The following is a 20562-nucleotide window of genomic DNA, read 5'->3' as shown; positions in this document are numbered from 1 at the left end:
TACATGGACTTAAAATTATTTTGCATTGGTTTTATTTTTATAGTACATTTTACTGTTTTTGTTATACATGAAAAGGTAATTATACCTTTCCTATAAAACCCAAGGAAAGGTCCTATTTTCACGTATTGATAACTTAAACATAGACATTGCATGCACAGATATCCACAGAGAGTACTGAACAAAATGCATAAATAACTCTTCTAGGTAAATTTATATATTTAGATGTCCACACACCAAGATAGAACCTGAAAATTTCATTGTCTCAGGCTGTTTCCTCTTCTTTGCATATTTTCTTTCTTTTCCTGGTTAAATAAGTTGACCTGTTTGCTCAATGTAGACATGACCACAGTCAACATGTGGAACCATAATTCTTTTAGCCTTTTCTCTGGTTCTTACAATTATTTAACAAGATGCTTTGTAATTAATTCACTTCCTCCCTCCTCCTACATGACCTTCCCTTTCCCTGGCGTTAATATACATTTGCTACTTAGTAAGTGGACTCATAATTCATTCTAACCTCTATCCTCACCTTCAAATAAAGCACCTCTACCCTAGATAAAAGCACTACAAATATTATTTTACAAGGACTTTCAACATGTGGCCCAGAGACTTGATTGCCTTAAAGCTTATAGTATCCTAAGAATATTTAAATGGACCCTTTGTCAGCCACCCCTTAAAAGTGAAATATAGCTATGCTTTTCTTTGTGTAGTCATTCAGAATGGGCATTGTTAGACCTTTTATGTATGTAATTCCAGCTGATGTTCAGTAACACTTTGTGAAATACTGATGATTCTACCCAATGTACAGATGAAGGTAAGAGCAGTTTAAGTCACCTACCTAGTACAGCAGGGGCCCCACCCAGATTCCTCTCACATTCATGTTTCTAATATATGTTCATAAGACCTTCCTGCAACTCCCCTAGAGTGCCAGGATGTTAATGGTCTCAGAAGTAACTTCAGGCAATGACTAATAGAAGTGAGAAGAAAAACACCTAGCTTCTTGGCCTACCTGGTGGGAAAACTCTGAGGCATGTTCTACACTGTGTCTTAGAGTTTCCCAATGGGACTGAGCCTCAGTTGCCCATAACTGTAAGCTGCTTATTAAAATATCCTTTGTTAACTACTAATCCTTCCCAGTCTCTCTGGCTCACTAGTAAGCACTCCCTCTTACTAAGTAAGAAGGTTACTTCCTGGGATCTTTTTTCTCAAATCCTTATCTTGGGGTCCGTCAGATCACAAAAGACCACTGCTAGAAGGCGGAACTCGGGTGAACAGGTACGAATTTTGGTTCCTCTGTGTACAAAGCCCATACTTGCACCCACACTTCCTACAGTGCCCTGGTTGAAATTTAGTACCCTTGTTCCTGTGATTTTCTTCCTGGTACAGAATTCACACTGGCAATGAATGCTCCCATCTTAGAAAGCTCTGATGAGGAAGTGGCATCTTAGAATTAATGTTTTTGTTGCTGTTAACATTTGAGCTTAGGCCAGATTCTTGTCCTTGGCAGGAGAAGAAAAATCCCCTTCCTTTAAGCACACCTAGAAAGGTCAGTCTTTGAAGATGCAAAAGGGATATTTATCTGGCCTCCAATTTCTTTTGTCCTTAGGTGACCGCTGTGGAGAGTCACTCAGATGTGTGCCAAGAAAGCCTTAACTGCTCCCTGCTGTGCACTGAAGCCCATAACATGGGGAGAAATGGCCCTGCTATTCCATTTAAATAAGCACTGAGCCAGCAGCAACAGCACTTTGCTAATATTGCTATAGGGGCATTCAGTGAAAGCCAGTGTTGCTTTTGAACTCCATGAGTCTGATGGCAAAATATAGACATACAAGCATGCACAGATAGAAGTAGATATAAAGGGAGATGTGTGTGTGTGTGCGTGTGCATGCGCACACGTGTATGTGTTTTCTAATAGCTATTCAGAATTGAGAACCTCCTCTTTCAAGTTTTAGATGGTACTTTTTTTTTTTTTTTTTTTTTTTTTGAGATGGAGTCTCACTCTGTTGCCCAGGCTGGAGTGCAGTGGCACAATCTCGGCTCGCTGTAACCTCTGCCTCCCAGGTTCAAGTGATTCTCCTGCCTCAGCCTCCTGAGTAGCTGTGATTACAGGCACCTGCCAACATGCCTGGCTTATTTTTTGTATTTTAGTAGAGATGGGGTTTCACTGTGTTTCCCAGGCTGGTCTTGAATTCCCGAGCTCAGGCAATTCGCCCGCCTCGGCCCTCCAAAGTTCTGGGAGTACAGGCATGAGCCACCGCGCCCGGACTAGATTGTACTTTAAAAACATCTTCAGAGCATATTTAAAATGATAACTTGAAGAATAGCAGATGATGAAAATGATTCTGAAGAATATCTGTATCTTAACTGCATATTTCTCAGGATCTGATGTGTGTAGTCCATAGTAGTAAACCCGAAGAAGAAAATGTAGAAGTATTTTTTAATTGAGTTGAAGAAAGAAAAGAAAAATACCAGGTGCGTTTGGGTCTCCAGATTGACCATGGGGAAGCTGGTTTCAGTGGAACTGACAGTAAAGAGAGGGTGAGATGTGACACGCAGAGATAAAGGGCTGCAGGGGACAAGGGCAGAATCTTGACTTCATCTTTATGGGGACTTAAGAGGCAGGAATGCATAGGAATGGTGAAAAAGTGTATGTAAAGACCAAAGGTTCAAGTTCAAATTCTGGTATTCTCACCTATATACAACTTATGTAGCTTTGATTAAAGTTGCTAACTTCTCTGTGTTAACTTTGCATTAAAAAATAGAGGTAATAATGCCAACCTCACAAGTAAAATGCCCTAACAAATTAAATGATTCAGAAACACCTCTTTCTTTTCATCCATTTCCTCTGTGGAGAATCAGACTCATTCATTACTCAGGCTATAATTATAATTATTATTAATCTTAATAGTAATATCATTAATAATTTATATTTTATAATATACTTTTATTGAAACTATAGGAAATATCTTTTTCTGTGTTAAAACAATCCAGAATTGATCAGAAAGGCAATATTATTATAGCTTTTTTGAACATATGTTTAAAGATTTTAAAAATGTTAAAATGTTCTCAACAGATCTTGTCCAATTAATAAACTGCAAAATGGCCTGATAGCCATAGAGCTGATGTATAAAATTTCAAGTTAAAAGTGATTTTAAGTAAAAGAGAATAACACTAATTAAGATATATTTGGACTTCATTGTACAATAACTGATAAATTTAATATGGTTTTGCTGTATGTTTACTGCTTTTTGCTTGTTTTTAATCTAAGGAAAATATACATTCATTTAAATAAAAATATTCTGAAAAGAAATAATATTTGACATTTTTATTTTCTTTTAGGATTTTGTGTAAGTTTGTGTGTGTTAACACATGCATATGTTATATACTCGGCTTTACACTTTTTAATAAACAGTGTTTCTTAAATTTGAATAATGAATCATCTCTTTTCCAAAGGGAAAAATATGATTTTCTCAGACTGCTACAAATATGTCCTTTTGGAGCCTAGAATATACTATTTGAGAAACAATACCTTGAGAAAGTTAAAGCCTATCAAGTGAAATAATTGTCTACTGCACATTACCACTATGAAAGACATGCTTTGCATTTATAACTATTAACTATTTTAGGTAGTAGGTAGTCACAAAATGAACACACACACACACACATACATCATACAACCCTAAGGCCATTGTAAGTTGAATATTTTCTTCTTTCCATTATTTGAAAAAAATACATATACCATTTTCTCAAAAAAGCCTGTCCTTATTTGAGATTGTTTCTTTGAAATGTTATCCTAAAATTAGAAATAAATCATTTAAAGACCTGTCCATTTGTAAGGCACTTAACATATATTAACATATTTACTTATGGCAGTAATATGTAGTGCTACTTGTTCCAATCTTTGATAGTGTATCGGTATGTCTTTCCTTTGGGATGCAAAGCCAGACTGTTGTAATTGCCAGGTGTTCAAAGTGACAACTCAATGTGCGATGCTCATAATAGCCATTTTTGTAAAAAACACTAGAAATTAGTAAAATCATGTGACCTTCTTTTAGACTTCAAAAATCAGTGCCTGTCACAGCTAAAAACCCTGGCCCAGCACTTCCCTCGTCTCACACCCATAACTTCAGGAATTCTAGGGACTCTGGGAAAAATCCTTCTCCAAGAGTTCTTCTTATGCTTATGAATCACGTTAAAGAGTTGAGTTCCTTGGGACGACCCCGGGTATCTTTTAGCTGTTTTACTGAGAATCATGCCAGAGGCTGAGTCAATTAAGGAACTGCTTCAGGTTTACTCATTGAGGTTCCTGACTCTAAACATTGGCAGTTTAATTGTTAGCATGCAGAACAATTTCTGAAAGAAATTTCTGATATTATTTGTTGTAGACTTGGCTCTGCCACTATTAGATAAGTGAATTTGAGCGAGACAGTCTCACGGAGCCTTGACTTCCAACTTTGGGACATGGATTAATTGAAAGTGATGCCTACCCTATATGCTTTTATAAAAATCAACACACTAGTAGGTCCTTAAAGACGGTGAACAGATCAAATTCATCTTCGAATTATCAGTGGTAACCTTATGCCTAGCATAAAGCTATTACCATTAGAAGTTCTTAAGATTAGTTTCATTGGTAATTAAGTCAATAACATTTACTGATTACTTACTGTCTGGCAGGTAGTGTTTGAGCTACCGAAGACATAACTGTGAACAAAATATAAACATGTCATTGCTCTCTTGAAATTTACTTTGTGGTAAATCTTTTTTGGGAGATAGAGGGTTAAATAGATTTTAATATACATATATTAAATATACATAAACATATTTATATTTGAGTATAACAGCATATATTTAAAAATAGACAGTTTTATATTGAATAATATTTAATTATAATACATTGTTTATGTACAGAAAATGCATTGCAATATTCTTTTCACTGGGATAAAAATTTTAGGCAGTTTGAACTTTAAATGTTCATCAAATTGTTTTTTGCGATTATACATACCAAGGTATGTGTTGTCTCAATATTTAACTTGCCTTTAAGGTAATTCTCTTTTCTACATATTTTTTTCACTGACATTGAAATTCCATGGAGATATTTTACAGAAAGTGTCCTTGGTTATGGTATTAGTTGTGCTCATGATGGTCAAAGGAAAGTATTTTTAGAAGAAAAATAACCTTGGTGGTCTTGTATTTAATTGGCAATAGCTGGAAAGGACTGTAATATAAATATTGAGATTATATATATGGATATATAGACAATTAAACTACATATTTGTCCCCCAAAAAAGGACAGAAAACATAATGGAAATTTCAGGGGCCAGATTTTGGCTTATAATAAGCTAATCACAAGTAACTATTTTAAAAAAAAATAGATAATAACAACATCCTTTTTCCATGTTTGTGTGCATGTGGGTACAGATGCGCCTGTGAAAATGGAATAGACAACATCAGATGCTGTGAGTTCACTGAGAAGGTGTTAAACGTGAAACAATCACCTTCTGGATGAGACTGTTATAAACAACTTTAATAAGTGATTTCAATAACATGACAAGGCAACTGCCCCTGGCTAGACCAGTTTAAAACCTCCAGCCCCATAAAATGGAGTACTTAGGCAGGTATTTGGTGCTATGATGAAAAGTTCATCCACACAGGCAATTCAGCACCTATTTACTGAACACCCATACGATGCTTGGCACTGAGGCTACAGAGAAGAAGGAGCTTCCCCATCCCCATAATGAAAAGATGAACATTCAGAAGACTCCATTAGGCAGGGGCAGGGGCTGTGGTTTAGAAGCCAGAGAGAAATGGATTTGAGTCCCAAACCCCTTATTTACAAATCATGGAAACTTAATCATTCTTTCTGCTCTCCAATCATCAGGTTTACGGAAATAAAGATTCACAAGCATTCACATGGCCCGTTCTACTGAGCAGATGCATAGACCACTCTGTTTTTCTAAATCTGCATTTCTGATCAAGTTCCAGCCTGAGAGCTGAAATTGCACCATTTAGAGAGAAACATGGCATTCTCTGTTTCATTAGTCAGAAAACCTGAAATCATTATATATTAGCTAAAAAAATTTTTTTCCAGGCCCTCCGACTCTGCATAATGTATTGCTTTTTACTGCATTAGTTCATCATTCAGAAATACGGTATATCCTAAAACTGACCCAGGCTAAGAAAGGAAATTTTATTTATCATAGAGTTAAAGTTTTGATAAAGACAAGTATTGAACTGGATGTTTCCTGGCTATGTGGTAAAACAAACAAATACAAAATTTTAGAATGAGTGCAGTTTGATTGGAAATGACATATAATTTTAGTAGATTGTTTCCACATGCCATCCAGTACTTAATTATAGAATGATGTAAAAGTCACTTGGCATCTCCCACAATCAAACTCTTTATCTTAAAACGGGAGATATTCACCTTTCTTATCAGATTATTGTAAATGTTAAAATAGATAATGTCACTCAAAAGCACTTTATGAATTATAAAGCATATATAAAAACATATATATACACATTTTTTCTTTAGAAGTTAGTATGTATCTAGCACATAATAGACACTCAAATGAGTTTTGAATAAATTAATAAATTTATTCAAGACTGTAATCAAATACTCCATTCAATCCTTACTTCCAACAAGCAATTTTAAGTTTGGAATACAGGCATAAGAATATTTAATTTACTGATTACTTTCTTGTGCCAGAGGAATTAGTCATTTCTATGTCATTAGGCTAGAAATTAAACTTGGAAATAAACCAAGAATGAAGATACTTTAGTAACTGATGAAACATTAAAGTTAACTTTTTAGATAAAACTGAGGTTTTTATAAGTTGGTAACTGAAAGCCATAAAAGAGTAGCATTGGTGTACAAATATTCCCGCTACACTTTTTCCACAGATGGAAAAGGACCAGGAAGTTTAGGGGACTTACCTGAATTCTACATGAACAGAGAGAATGTCTTGGATACAAAGTGAGATGATATTACTGGACTAAAGAATGCATCAATTGCAAGGAAAAGATTCCATAGATGTCATCTTCATCTGTGTATCTGTTAAACAGAAGTAGAAATTTTTTGTGTGTAACTGAGAGCACTGTACTTCTGAGATTGTAAAGAATCCACTCTCTATTTCTTTGAAATATTATCCATATGTGTTTCTGGAAAAAAAAAACAAAACTGTTCTAGTCTAGTGAGAAGTCTGTAGCAACTGAAATTTTGTTACATGCCAATTGTGTGCCAAGCATACCGCTAAGCTTTTTGCACACATTATGCTGCTTAATTCCCTTTGCAATCCAGTGACGTAAGCATTATTATTGCTATATTATTAAATAAACTAACAAAAATGATAATCTGAAGGTTTAAAAATAACATGTCTAAGATTACATTGTGACAAAATAACAGAACCGAGGAAGTCCTACCTTCAGAACTTACAGACCTTTTATACTTATGGAGGATGCTATGTTGCCTCCCAGCATGCACTTGTAATCAGCAGCTTATGATTCAGTAAAGAATTTAAATATAGGACTGTGTTGTTGTTGTTGTTGCTGTTGTTGTTGTTGTTGTTAAAGCAAGTTCATGCTGATATAAATTGAGTCAGAGGAGGAATTAGAGAGTGTAAAACATAACTAAAGCACGTTGCCAAGGAAACTCTGTTGGCAAACCAAGTATCATGGAGCTTAGGGATGTAAAGGCATGTGTCTGTAGCCACAATTATTTTCTTGATCATTCTACAGATCAAAGAGGAGGTATTAGGTGCTCTAACACTCTGGAAAGGCTAAATCATGGGTTGAACAGAAGTTTTTTCGAAGCTGATTTTAGATGTCCAGGAACCTAACACATCCCCTTGAGAAATTATAAATCATTAATTGAAACTTTCTTCAGAAATTCTAGAGAAGCTACATTGAGGACTTCATGTCAAAACTTCTATGAAGCCCCAAGGTAGCCCTTGACTCAAAGTCAGAAAACAAGGTTCTGACCCTATGAGGTTTCTGAACCAAAGTTCAGGTAGGGATGAAAGTGTCTCTTAAAAACTAACTAGGAAAAGCAATGAATGTATACAATGGCCCAGATATCCATGACCTCTGCACCATCATTCACCTGGGAGCAGCCACTGTACTGGAAACATAACATGTAGAACAATCAGAGGAAATTTATTCAGGTCTGACTTTGCTATAGGCAGTGCTTATCCCATCTAGAAATTCTGTGTCCTCGCATGTTGCTGCAGTGACTTTTTGGATACATTTTTTGTTTATTTTATATGTGTATTTCCTTTAAATATCTTTCTATGGGAATAAATGAAGACTTTGTGTGTGTGTGTGTGTGTGTGTGTGTGTGTGTGTGTGTGTGTGAGAGAGAGAGAGAGAGAGAGAGAGAGACAGAGTCTGATGCTATCTTCTCATATCTGGGAACTTCTAAAAATTTTACCTTCCTGTAATTGTGAGAGCCGTTTCTCTTCTGGCTCTACTAATATCCTCAAACTTCTCATTCAATTACCTAAAACTCTTTTCTTCTTCCAATTATCTCATCTCTCACATCCTTCACTTTAAAATGTCCTTTTCTTTCCATCAGTATTTATACTAAATGCAGTCAATTCTTAGCCCCTCTGATGCAATTAGGTGACGCCTACATTTCAATTATAGTGTTTAAAGCTATTCCAAGAACATGAGCTATTAGCTGCCCCTATTAGCCACTGTCCACAAACACAAAGTTCTGGAATATAAAGTCTGTCCTTGATCCTGTGATCCTGCAACACAACATTAGCAGCCAAAGGTTTCTCTTGTTCTATCGGTGTGTTTCAGCTCCTATCTTGTATTCTGTGTCTCTGGTCGCTCAGATAGACTGAATTCTCAAGAGATAAGGCAAGAGCTTTAGATCCAGCGCGATTCTTCAAAAGGCCCATTTTCACCAATATTTTAGTGACTGGGTCCACGAAAATTGTCTGTGCTTCATTTCCAGTGTCTTTCTTGGCTATCGTATCTTCAGATTTCCTGTTTAATTGTCTCACATTCATCTCAATGAGTGCTATAAAATCACAAAGCAAAGGAAGAATAGTCTCTTAGTGGCAGCATAAAATTAGAAACGATTGGCAGATAGCACCCAGTTTTAATACCTTTATAGAATGTGTTTCATAGTGCCCACTGAACATTTGCGCATATGAAATCTCAAAGCCCATAGCACATATATCAGCAATAATTTCACGGAAGCAGGCTCTGGCTAATATGTGCAGAGTCTTATATTACTTTATCAAACTGTCTTTGTGTAATTAGTCTGTCTGCAAAGCCTGGCATATAAATTAAGCATCTAATTTATCTTGACTGGCCTCCGGATTGCTTGATCAGTCTATTCTGCCTCTGTGACTCTTTAGTGAATGCCAAGTAAAGTGAAGGACCCTCTGGCAATAGGGAGTGAGAAGAAGCAGAAACTCCCTTCGAGGTCAGAGGCAATTTTACATTTACTCATCACTGACACACGGGCAGAGAGCGTGGCATTCCTTCCGATGACAGCAATCTTCATTGGGTGGGGAGGTGGGGGGGTCATAATTGATGTCTCTGGTGGCAGGTTACTTTGTATCATGGATGGTGAATAATAAATAAGTACAATGCAAGCTGTAAAGTCAGGTTTACTGAATGAAATCAAATTAAAAGTAAATTATACTTTCCTCCTCATTCAACACCATTTCTCATAAGCCACTTATCAATACAACTGCAATCTGTACAACTGTAAGAGACAAGTTACACAGCTATTCAATCCTGATAAAAACAAAATAACTCCTGCAGCCATAATCATTCCTCAAGAGCATTTAATTTGTGGGCTTTTGCATTATTGCTATCAAAACAAAATCTTGCGGCTTTATTGGAATACATAAATCTCTTTGATTTAAGGACACTTTATCTCTCTTTTTCTCAGATGAATTTGAAATGGCACAGAGCTAAATTTTTATGGAGTGATTTCTGGGGGGAAAGGCTGACATAATTTTCAGCACAGGACATTGTGTTCTGCTGACAACTCAGAAAGTTTGAGGGAAATGTTTAGCTCACTAGATAGTTTTTCTCAGAGTATATTCTCTCTTCTCTGCAGTTGTGGATGCATTCCCCAGTAGGGTCGTGTGTATCTTTCTATAGAAGAGGAGGCACATCCATTACGAATTTGTGATCTCTCTCCTGACTTTGTAATTGGGTACACAAGAGGGTAACAAGAGGCCTGGATGCATGAAATAAGACTATCTGGGCCTTCATCTTGTGACTTTCTACCAATGAGGATTTTTTCTGCTTTTAGAAACATGCCATGTCTGTCTATGGCAACCATGTTTTACAGTGAATTTACCAGACCTCTGTTTTTGCCCCAACTCTCCAAAGACTGTATGACTTAGTGACACATCTGAGACTCCATGGATCTTCCAGATAATGGGGGCTGACCAGACACTAAAAATCAACTCTGTCATTACCTGATTTATATTAACATAGCAATTCCACATGCTTTATTTGAACAACAAAAAAAAAAACCACTCTTTTTTAAAAATAAAAAACAAAATATATATATAGTGACTTTAAATATTCCCTGGTTACAGATCTACTTGGTGGATATTTCAGACCATAGAACCAAGAAGATTTTTCAAATGGAAGCATGCTCATGTGTATGTTGTTTGATATTCAAATAATAAACACTTCTCTTTCTAGCATAAGATTATATAGAAGTGCACTATATGTGGAGGGTAAGAGAAGTAAGGGTTTGGACCTGTGTAGATGTGAGCTACAGTCTGAGGAAGTAAATGCTATGGCTATGTAAAGGTGGTTGATTCTTTTCCAAGGCAAATGCCTCAACAAAGAGTGGCTGTTACTGATTTATTGAAAAGCAAAAATGCCAAAGTTATCTTCATGGTATTTTGAGTCATTAAAGACTCAACTAGAAGGTCCATTTTAGGACTCTAAAGGCAATAACCAACTGTGAAGACTGAGGCCCATGAAAGAAAAATGACCTTCCTAAAGTCATACATTAAATTTGTTTTAAAGGGATTGCTAAAGCATTGGACTCTTAAGTCTCAATATTGGGACTCTATCATCTCATCTGTTTGTTTATTTATCTGTATGTTAGGCACTGTGTTACTACTTGGGATTCAAGGAAGATTAATGAAAACAGATATTTCTGTTCTAATGGCCTCTGGTCAATTGTGGAGCCCAACATTAATCAAATAATCACTCAAATAAAGAATGTAAATTTTACATAATGACAATGAGAATATGTGTGAAGAGAGAAAGCCAAGAACAGAATAATTTATCTCTGCAAGCAGATGGAAGGGAAATAATCAGAGTGCGTGTTAATGAAACAGGTTGTTTTCTGTCATGGGCTTTCTTGTAAACATTATTTAAGATGCATCTCAGGGATTAGCCCTTCCCACTTAGCCTTCTCTGACTTTCCTAAGGTGATTTTGCAAAAACAGTCTCAGTTGTTCCATTTGCATATCTCCTCCACTACCATTTTGGACTGAATGATCTGCCTTTCTCATTAAATCAAGCATTTATGAATGGGAAAGTATCCTGTCTTGCCTATTGTTAGATTTTTACACGGCATGTGAACATATTTTTATTTTCAGGCAGGAATTAAAAAAAGAACAAATAAGAATAGGATAGTAAGAGAAAGTCATTGGAAGCAGACACTACTTGAGGTCCACAATATATTCTCTTGGCTCCCCCAGTTTCAGCATAGCAGTGGGGGACAGCACTTTGCAAAATTCCAGAATCTCATCTCAAGGAACCCTGTGGCAGCTTTTAGGCTTTCTCCAGTGTTGAGTGACTGCTCTTCTGGTCGCATAGGCACAGCCTGATGGTACAGGGGAAGGGAGCTCACTTAACACCTGGGGCGGGTAGAGGGTAAATCCTCAACCAAAGAGCTGCAGAACTTATTGGATAAATGTCCACATTCTGATCATTTGCTAGAACATTTTTGCGGAACTCTTTCCATGGTTCCATAGGTCAACAACAGGATTGAGTCACAGGTGTCCATGATGGTATATACTTCAATAATGTAAACTTCACTGGCTTTCTTGCTTCCATTGATCGCCTTCTGTTTCTTCACTCTATTTCTTTAGCTTTGTTTTTGTTTTTGTTTTTGAGACAGAGTCGCCCTCTGTCTCCCAGGCTGGAGTGCAGTGGTGCAATCTTGGCTCACTGTAACCTCAGCCTCCCAAGTAGGTGCCTCAGCCTCCCAAGTAGCTGGGATTACAGGCACCTGCCACTACGCCCGGCTAATTTTTGTGTTTTTAATAGAGATGGAGTTTCACCGTGTTGGCCAGGCTGGCCTTGAAATACTGACCTCAAGTTACCTGCCCGCCTCGGCCTCCCAAAGTGCTGGGATTACAGGCGTGAGCCACCACACCCAGCCAGCCTAAGATACAATTTTAAAAACAAAAGATGACGACAACAAAAATCACTACTTGTACCCAAGTCTATGTTTCAGGCACTGGGGAAAGTGAAGAGGCAAACTAAGATAACCTTTCAAGTAGGCGTCACAAATTAATATCAGATCCTGCAGAAGGTTCCAATGAACCTATTATTTTAAAACATTAACATTAACTGGACACTAATACTCTCCAAGAAAGCAGATTTAATTGAATTGTTGGAATTTATAACATAAAGGTATGAGTTGAAGTATAAGAAATTGTGTAGAGCTGGAACCTACTTTTGATTCTCAATCTTGACTGAACCCCAATATTACAAAGACTTAAAACTTGCTGGTACTCTAGATCTCCAAATGAGAGTTTTCTGGGATGGTCATCTAGTATATATGTCTTACAACAAAAGAAAAACAAATAAGCAAAAATTTCCATAAGATATTTTGATACGCAACAGGATTAATAACTACTTGGATGGTTATCATTAAAAAGTTTGCCGGAGAAGTATACTAGAGGTTCACATCATAACATGAATAGATCTTAAAGCTATAGTGCAAGAAAATTTTTAAAAATCAGGTAAGATCTATTGTATAATACAACTTATGTAAATAAAAAATGCATGTGCACAAACAAAACATTTAGCAATTATACATAACAAGAAAAATATATACACCAACATTTTAGAAACATTGTTCATGAGAGGATGAGAAGGATGTGTGTGGAAAAGGAGAAAAGGGAACCAGTCAAGCAGGAGAGGAAGCCTCGCACAGTCTACTGACAAGAGTGTGCTGAGAACTACTGAACATGATTAACTCATCCTATTACATCCATGTCCCACTCTCAAAAATATTTCCTGAAAACTGGAAGGAGATATTTATCCCAGATTATGTTAGTTTGAATGCTGTGTCTATGTGTTCATACACTGATATACACACATTCCAAGAGGGAAATAAAAGGCTAGAGCTCAATTGGCTGCGAGCACCAAATGACCATTGCCGATAATCAATCATTGATATAAATTTTCTTCATCTACTGGCTTCTTAAAGCAATCATATGTGTAGATAATCAGTACATTCTCATCTGCCAATCAAATCAGTGGTAGCCAGAGCTAACAAAAAGCCAAAACTGAACATGGAAGATAAAAATGATATAATTGGATAAATTAAGTGAGGTTAGTTCTCAGTCTCAGAGACTGAAATGATGTGGGAGAAGACAAGTAGAATATATGGTTCTGCGTGGGAAGAAGTCTCCAAGAGGAGGCAGCATCATCCAGCGTACAGGATTCAGTGATATAATATGTACTCTCATGTTCTTAGTCTTGGTGTCTACTCAAAGTTTACAATCCCTGTTTTCCTTCCCTCAATTCAGGGAGTTAGGGACAGAGGGTCTAACCTTTGTTTAGGGGAATTTAGTTTAGTATCTGATGAATTATTTTGCTTCCTATTTACTCTATGGATGATTCTGTTTTTTGAAACAACATAACCTTTTCCCTGGTGAAAACTGAAGAATATAGCTGGGCATGATGGCTCATGCCTGTAATCCCAGCACTTTGGGAGGCCGAGCGGGGAGGATCACTTGAGCCCAGGAGTTTGAGTCCAACTTGGTCAATACATGGAGGCCCCATCTCTACAAATAATAGAACAAAAAATGAGCTGAGTGTGATGACAGGTGCCTGTAGTTCCAGCTCCTCAGGAGTCTGAGGCAGGATCATTTGAGCCTGGGAGTTCCAGGATGCAGTGAGCCATGATTGTGCCACTGCACTCCAACCTGGGTGACAGAGCGAGACCCTATCTCCCCAACACCGAAAAAAGAAAAAAATTTAAAAAAAAAATTAAAAAGAAGAAGAAGAAGAAGAAAATTGAGGAGTATGTTTATCAAACCTCTTTAATGTCTCAACTAGCAATGTGTAATAATAGAATGATAAAGATGATAAACTGGCTATATACTTTTAGTAATAGATTTTCCACATATGAAGTTACATGTGCATCTAGTTAGATAGGTAGATAACTCTTCTCAGCTCATGCAACTATCCTCTTTTCAGCTTTGGATAATTTCAATCTGGATATTTTTAAAGTAGAAAATTAGTAAATGAGGTCCAGATATTCACGAAGTTACTTGGATCCACTTAGTTTCACTTTATAATGTCAAGGTTATTCACATGCAGGCAATATTCTTAGTTATCATCTCCAACTTCTTAACATTTTCAACATTTTTAAAAAGTAGCTTCAGAGGAATAAGTGATTTGTGTTTTCTTAAATAGATTACACCTGCCCAAATGTGTTTTTAGTACCCAGATCCTCAATTAAGATTCCAAATAATGGTTTTAATGTCTTCTCCCTAGCTTACAACAGTATTAACTGCTGATGTAAAATTATGTGACAGCAAATTTGAACAAAGAAAAATAAAATGATTTCCACGTATGTGGCCATTTTTCTACCAAGCATATTTCTAAGAAATATGAAATATGATGACATACTAACTATATTATAAAAACTTACCTAAATGGACTACATGTGGTAGTAATAGCACTTTTGATTTTAATTAGAATGATGCAATGAAATAAACAATATTACATGATACAGTTCAATTAAAGAGAAATTGGTGGTTTGGGCATATTTTGTTTTGAATCTCATTTTTTCACTTGCTCAATTTTAGTACAGTCCACCTCCTACACTGTTCCAGGATAAGTCAAATAACAGGACGTACACTGTCATTTTCTTAAGAACTTTGTAACATTCAGGTATAATATACTAATATAAGCTGTGCATTTCAGTTAACATGAAGTCACTTCTTCCTCTGGTAGCAGTAATGGGGAAAAAGTGCCACTTCAGTTACAATTAAACCAGGGTTCCATGCGTAGCTTAACATTAAGCAGAACCATGTGTGGAATTCTGCAGAGAAAGCAAAAAAGAGGTGACTGTGAAATATGCTGATCTGGCCACAAAGTAGTTGGTTCAATTTTCACATGTACAACAGTTTCAGTTGGTTAAAAACTTAGACCTGTAATTCCTCCACAACTTATTCTCTTGCGACTCATCTTCCAGGGAAGAAATGTCTCAGACTGTGAAATTGAGTAAAATTCTGGTTTACGGAGGTTGCTCAACCTTCTCATAACTCAGATGTCTCATCTGGAAAAAAAAAAGTCTCATGCAATGATTGTCAAGAATAAATGAGATGGAACCTAGGAAACACTTAAAGAGAGCTCTGGGTAGGATGAGTGTTCAAAAAATGTTAGTGATGATTTCAAAGCAACATTTTAAAATAAATGAATAAGAGCCTGAAATCTGCAAATACATCTGGGATGCCCTGGGGCTATGTTTACAAATTTCTGTTATGTCCAGCATATGAAAACAAACAAACAAAGATATCCTCTGTCCCATTCCTTTAAGTCACTATGTAGTTTATTATGACCCAAATAAAATATCATTTAAAAACATAGAAAAATTATGAGGTGGTTTTCCTGTGGTAAATGAGCAGCAAAGTTGTATATATATTTTTCTAAACTGACAGTCAATATGCTCATTTATTTGATTTATAAATTGACACTGGATATTGTTATTTAGTTTAGAATATATTATTATTAGACTATTGCAGGACAGGTCCATATTTAGAAACACAGAATACTCTGTTTTTTTTGTTGCATAAATGTTCAATTATTTAGACTGGTTACATTTGACTGAAATGTGTGAGGTATGTCAAATAAATATATAAATAATTTTATAACAAATGTTTTTCTTTAATTTTGAAAGAATTTCCTTTACTCCTTGTGCTCCCCTGTTATAAAAGGATATAAGCACATTCTTCCTTGTATTAATAGTACCTGGCCTTAACATCTTAGCTCCTCTTTTAATCTGTTAGATTCTAAATATATAGACTTTATCTCATGTAGCCTGTGTCTCTCAAGGGCCAGAATAAAACATACTAGGTGCTCAGTACTTGCTTATAGAATAAAAGAAAATGAGAGATCATGTCAGATATATCATGCTGCTCCTGAGCACTTTGCACAGCACCTTTTACCTGGTAAATTACAGGAAACGGTGGGAAATTAATGAATACCGGTATGTCAAATACATAAGGTACGATGCTTTCCATCAAAAATGGGGCACAGTTTTTATTAAAGTGCTAACAAATACCATAGAATTGGTAACATAAAATATACTTTTAAAAAGGAAAAAAAAAGCCTACAAACTATTAGAAAGAGGCTCACTATTCTAATGAACTGTAAATCTATAATCTTGGCAAAGAACAAGATGTCTTTCTACTTGAGCTCTAGAGTACCTACTTTAGGGTTAAAATCAAGTTATTTGGCAGCATGTTGAAGCCAATTTTATGATCCATCAGTTAAACCAAAGCTCAAAATCGGTAGTAAAACTTTGGTACAGCTGCTGTGTACTCATTTATATAATGGAAAGCACTACACAAATATTTGCTGAATGAATTATAAATCAATAAACCAACAATGAATAATTGTTGGACAGATGGCAACTAGAAAATCTAGGTGGGTCAATAGGAGAGAACTCCGCAATCCTGAAATTCCCAGAAAAGTTAAATCACTGTTTCATGTTCACAAAAAATTTAAGATTCATATCCTACCATCTAAACTTTAAGGGTAGGGCTTCCTCTAACCAATACTCCTGAATCTTTTAAGAGTCATTTATTGCTGAAAAGAACTCAGTGTCATTGGGCGTTAAAACTGCATCCTTAGTGCTAAAATCAGACTGAGATTTTGAATAATGGCACTGCCCTAGTAATCATGAAGCAACATTCTCCTTGGAGTCGATCAAATGTTTCCATTAGCAGAAATCAGTGGCAAGACACTGTTCCCCTGGAGTGACATTTCCTGCAATCATTTTATGCTTTAACAAGACAACTTGCATTTTATAACTTTGTAATCCCCAGCTCCCCTCATTCTTTCTTGACTTTGGAAATGTTTCTGAATTTATTGCCAAATAGAAATTGCCCTGGGAAAGAATAGTCATTGTCTATGAGAGAGAGAGAGAGAGAGAGAAAGAAAGTGTGAGGTGAGAAGGAGAGACAAAGAGGTTCTCTATCTTATCAGTTTCATTGCAGAATTGATAAAGACATTTTAGAAAAACTTTAAAATACAGAGAAAATATAAGGAGTCTTCAGAAGTTGGTTTGAAATATTTCCCTTGTGCTAGAGAAGAGCAACTCAAATACAAACTTGAAAAATAATCTTTTGTACTTTTTACAATACTTTAAGAAGTATCGCTAATTTTTCAGGTTTCAGATGTAAGGATATGTATTCATCCTGGGTAAGAATGCAAGTCCTGTAAATCACAGGATATATAGTCTTGTATTTTTTCATTTTAATGGTAAAATGAGCATAAATCTGTGTAAGTTCAAGTTAGGAAAACACATGAGTAATGATTCAGAGAATCATGAATTTTCTGTCTCATAATCCTGACCTTGGAAAGTTTCCAGAGATAATTCCAGAACTTTTCTGAAGGAATATTGTTTCTTTCATTGTATACTGAAAATATTTTACATAGGCTTGGGAAATAAATGGATTGTGAGGCAGAAATAATGTGCTGGTTTGTAATGTCTTACAGTGCAAAGGCTAATTGATTTTTATGCAACTGTTTTGCTAATAACTATGATTAGGGTTTTTGAATTCCATAAGTATCACAATTCATATAAGGTAACCATCAAGCATGTAATAATAGCTCTGATCAATTTATGTAAATACACATTTACTAGCTTTGGCTATGGGAGAATAAGAGGAGTGATATCTACATTTGCTAATTTTCCTACCTTTGCCTCACATATTAGCTTGTATTTGATCCCTATCATGGTTTCATATAAGTAAATCCTTACTCATAAAAATAGGTACTTTTTATATGTCCAAACTATTGCTAATGGTTAAAATGCCTCTGCCAATACCACAATTTATTTAGAGTTGATCTAAGTCAATGTGTCAAGTCACTGTGACTTTTCTAAATGTCAATTTTATTTAGACATGCAGAAAAAAATTAGAATGCATAATTTAAGTGACATGGAATTGGCATAAACAGGATCTGCTACATTTGGGATGACTATTCTTTCTTATACTATGTCCCTTAAATTGTATGCCACGATATATCTCCGACACCCATGTATCGCATATACTTTTATCTAATTCAGAAAGCTACAAAAATGATAGCAGATAATATTTAGGATGATATGCCAAATTGCAGTCCTAAGAGGTTATATGTGGATTCCTTTTGAATCTCACAATAAGCCCAAGAAATGGGTATCACAGTTAGAATTTTGTGCACATGAAGTAACTAGAGGTGGGAGACATTTAGTAAATCAGTTAATGATGGAGCAGTAATATAAAGCACCCCAGGGTCTGGGTAGTGATATGAGGAAGGTCCTGAATAATAGCATTAACTAACTTCAAAAACTTAGATATATGAGTAGATAATTAATTATATTCTGCTTGATATAAAGATGATACTCTATTATTTACATAAGTTCATCAGTATATCCAGATTTGGCATAAATATCAACATCTAACGTCATTCAGAGGGCGGGTTCTTACTCAAAGGGTCTGTATGTCTCTGTCTTAGTCCATGTGGGCTGCTATAACAAAACACCACAAACTGGGTGGCTTATAAACAAAAGAAATTTATTTCTCACAGTTCTGGAGGCTGGGAAGTCCAAGATTAAGGTACCAGCAGAATATGTGCCTGGTGAAGGCCCACTTCCTGGTTAATGGATGGCTGTCTTTCTGCTATATTCTCACATGGTGAAAGAGGGAAGGGAGTTATCTTTCATAACGGCACTGAAATCACTCATATGGGCTTTACTTTCATGGTCTACTGACCTCCCAATGGCACCACCTCTTTGTATGATTACCTTGAGATTAGAATTTCAACATACAAATTTGGAAGGGGCAGGGTGAAAATTCTTCCTGTGGCCCTCAAAAATTCACATCCTTCTTAACTGCAAATGCATGCATTTTAATCCAATAATACCAAAGTCTTAATTCATTCCAGCATCATCTCAAAAGTCTAAGGTCTCATGTGAACATCATCTAAATCAGATATGGGCAAGACTCAAAGTATGATTCATCCTAAGACAAACTGCTTTTCAGCTGTCCACCTGTGAAATCAAATGTACTATGTGCACTTCCAAACTACAGTGGTGGGAAAGGCACAGAATAGACACCCCCATTCCAAAATAAAAGAAATAGGGAAGAAGAAAGGAGTAATACATCCCAAGGAAGATGGAAACTCAACAGGGCAAATTACATTAGATCCTAAATCTTGAGAATAATCTTCTACGGGTCTGTACATCCCATGCCCACTAGGCCAGAGGTCTCACCTTATGGAAACAGTGGAGTAATTGTTCTATACCACCCATATTGCCAGGTTGGGCCCCCAAGACTCTGAGAAGCCTCTTTGTGTTGTCCCACACCAACTATAGCTTCATGCCTGGGTTTTGAACCAGCTGTTTTCAATGGCTGGACTCTCTTGTGTGTGGCTTTACTGTTCTAGGGTCATTCATACAGCCCCACCTCCCTGGTTCCACTGCACTTTGCCCTAATGGAGGCCCTCTGCAGTGGCCCCTTGCTCATTGGGACCTGGGATAAGAAGGGCAATCCTGGATTATTTTTAATTACCTTTGGAGTCATTCTTTCGTTGTCTTGAACAACAGGTTCTGGCCTCTGTTCCGATGGCTGACTGATCTCCTTAACACATGGTTGTTTGGCCACACCCTTCATGTTCTCTTCTGAATAGAGAATGTTAAGAGGCTCTCTTATTGTTTCCAACATTAATAGACAAGAATATTCAAAATCTTTACATTCTGCCTCCTTTTAATCTTTACGTTCTGCCACTCGCCCAGGCTGGAGCACAGTGGCATGATCCAGGCTCACTGCAATCTTCACCTCCCAAGTTCAAGCGATTCTCCATCCTCAGTCTACTGAGTAGCTGGTATTACAGGTGTTTGCCACCTCACCCAGCTACTTTTGTATTTTTTAGTAGAGATGGGGTTTTGCAGTGTTGGCCAGGCTGTTCTCCAACTCCTGACCTCAGGTAATCCACCTGCTTCAGCCTCCCAGAGTGCTGGGATTAGTACAGGTGTGATCCACTGCACCTGGCCCCTTTTAATTAATAATTCTGTCTTAAAGTCATTTCTCTCTTCTCAGATTTTATGAGCAGCAGTCA

Source organism: Chlorocebus sabaeus, chromosome 5, assembly GCF_047675955.1.
Source record: "Chlorocebus sabaeus isolate Y175 chromosome 5, mChlSab1.0.hap1, whole genome shotgun sequence".
Taxonomy (NCBI): Eukaryota; Metazoa; Chordata; class Mammalia; order Primates; family Cercopithecidae; genus Chlorocebus; species Chlorocebus sabaeus.
The sequence above is the reverse complement of the archived record's forward strand: the minus strand, read 5'-3'. Positions refer to the sequence as shown.